Source organism: Hypomesus nipponensis, chromosome 18 (genome assembly GCF_054491055.1).
Source record: "Hypomesus nipponensis isolate SF chromosome 18, ASM5449105v1, whole genome shotgun sequence".
Classification (NCBI taxonomy): domain Eukaryota; kingdom Metazoa; phylum Chordata; class Actinopteri; order Osmeriformes; family Osmeridae; genus Hypomesus; species Hypomesus nipponensis.
Genome location: NC_140378.1, coordinates 20,130,001 through 20,132,500, shown reverse-complemented (window position 1 = coordinate 20,132,500; position 2,500 = coordinate 20,130,001). Strand labels below are relative to the sequence as shown.

At 55.0% G+C, this 2,500-nt stretch overlaps 1 protein-coding gene across 1 annotated transcript in view; it reads left to right on the top strand.

Annotated features, from left to right (window-relative positions):
- The first annotated feature begins 2,498 nt into the window (after positions 1-2,498).
- The window catches only part of LOC146252634 (scavenger receptor cysteine-rich type 1 protein M130-like), a 38,559-nt gene continuing 38,557 nt past the window's right edge, over positions 2,499-2,500 (top strand). The window contains exon 1 of the mRNA XM_084680757.1: positions 2,499-2,500. This exon is cut by the window's right edge and continues 228 nt beyond it. The gene's annotated coding sequence lies outside the window, so the exon portion shown is untranslated.

Sequence of the window (2,500 nt, the reverse complement as noted above, 5' to 3'; positions counted from 1 at the left end):
CAACCCCCCCCCCCCCACTGTCGTAGAGCAGACAACCCCCCCCCCCCCTGTCGTAGAGCAGACAACCCCCCCCCCCCCGTCGTAGAGCAGACAACCTTCCTCCAAACACAACTAAACAAGACAAAAATACACACGTGTGTTCCACACATTAGAAACCACAGACACCTATTCCACAGGCTCTCCTCCTCCTCTCTCCTCCTCCTCTCTCCTCCTCTTCTACCCTCCTCCTCTCTCCTCCTCCTCTCTCCTCCTCCTCTCTCCTCCTCCTCTCTCCTCCTCCTCTCTCCTCCTCTTCTACCCTCCTCCTCTCTCCTCCTCCTCTCTCCTCCTCCTCTCTCCTCCTCCTCTCTCCTCCTCTTCTACCCTCCTACCCTCTTCTCCTCTTGTCCTCCTCCTCCTTATCCACTCCTAGCTCCCTCCTCCTCCTCCTCTCCTCCTCCTCTCCTCCTCCACTCAATCTCTTATCGTGGAGTTCCTTCCTCTGTTTGAGAGAGCGTGGGAGACAGTTCGGAGCAGACTCAGGGAGGCTACAACAGGAGGGAGAGAAAGAGAGAGAGAGAGAGAGAGAGAGAGAGAGAGAGAGAGAGAGAGAGAGAGAGAGAGAGAGAGAGAGAGAGAGAGAGAGAGAGAGAGAGAGAGAGAGAGAGAGAGAGAGAGAGAGAGAGAGAGAGAGAGAGAGAGAGGGAGAGAGAGAGAGAGGGAAACCGAAGAAATGGGGAAAACAACAAAACGAGAGAAAGAAAAAAAGAAAAAAAGAAAGGATTCTTGCTCGGAACAACTAGTTGCATTTCAGGGCTTCATAATAGCTCTCACACGTAACCCCCTCCCCTCCCAAAAAACAGAGCCAGCTTACACACACACACACACACACACATAACGCAAAGTCCAGGCAACTAGTAAGTCCCTAGCAGTCAGCAGTAACTGCTGTATTTCTGTAGTTTATCTTACCAGGTAGTGTTGGGGTGGTTCTCCAGAGATAGTATAGTCCCTGGATCAGTCTTGCATAGTCCACAGATGCAACACAGAGATCCAGCCCAGGGTTCACTTGCTCTCCCTCTCCCTTGCTACGCTGGGAGAAAGTGAGGGTCTGCAGTAACAGGCGAGGAGGAACGAGGGAGGGAGGAGAGATTAACCCTTCTGAGCTGACTGGCCAACTCGTTCTCACTCCCACACACACACACACACACACACACGGGCGCGCAAGTGCAGTTGCTCCCTTCTATCACTGGGGCAACCTCACTGGTGAGTAAGAGAGATAGGATTTTAAAGATTAAGTTTGTGTCTGTGTGTGTGCATCCATGTGAGTGTATGTGCGAATGTTTGTGTGTGTGTGTGTGTGCGTGTGCGTGTGCGTGTGCGTGTGCGTGTGCGTGTGCGTGTGTGTGTGTGTGTGTGTGTGTGGGAGGGACCAGTCGAGACCAGGCCAGAGGCTGGTGAGGACAATAGCAGGAAGCCCTGTATCAGGAGCAGAAAGCTCCAACAACCAGCCAGGAGAGAAACAGCCAGCAAGAATGAAACAACTTGCCAGGAGGAGAGCAACAGCCTGTCAGGAGGAGAGGAACAGCCTGTCAAAGGAGAGGAACAGCCTGCCAGAGGAGAGGAACAGCCTGTCAGAGGAGAGGAACAGCCTGTCAAAGGAGAGGAACAGCCTGCCAGGAGGAGAGGAACAGCCTGTCCAAGGAGAGGAACAGCCTGCCAGGAAGAGAGGAACAGCCTGTCCAAGAAGAGGAACAGCCTGCCAGAGGAGAGGAACAGCCTGCCAGAGGAGAGGAACAGCCTGTCAGAGGAGAGGAACAGCCTGCCAGAGGAGAGGAACAGCCTGTCAGAGGAGAGGAACAGCCTGTCAAAGGAGAGGAACAGCCTGCCAGGAGGAGAGGAACAGCCTGTCCAAGGAGAGGAACAGCCTGCCAGGAAGAGAGGAACAGCCTGTCCAAGAAGAGGAACAGCCTGCCAGAGGAGAGGAACAGCCTGCCAGAGGAGAGGAACAGCCTGCCAGAGGAGAGGAACAGCCTGTCAGAGGAGAGGAACAGCCTGCCAGAGGAGAGGAACAGCCTGTCAGAGGAGAGGAACAGCCTGTCAAAGGAGAGGAACAGCCTGCCAGGAGGAGAGGAACAGCCTGTCCAAGGAGAGGAACAGCCTGCCAGGAAGAGAGGAACAGCCTGTCCAAGAAGAGGAACAGCCTGCCAGAGGAGAGGAACAGCCTGTCAGAGGAGAGGAACAGCCTGCCAGAGGAGAGGAACAGCCTGTCAGAGGAGAGGAACAGCCTGTCAAAGGAGAGGAACAGCCTGCCAGGAAGAGAGGAACAGCGTGCCAGGAGGAGAGGAACAGCCTGCCAGGAGGAGAGGAACAGCCTGCCAGAGGAGAGGAACAGCCTTTCCAAGTAGAGGAACAGCCTGCCAGAGGAGAGGAACAGCCTGCCAGAGGAGAGGAACAGCCTGCCAGAGGAGAGGAACAGCCTGTCAGGAGGAGAGGAACAACCTGTCCAAGTAGAGGAACAGCC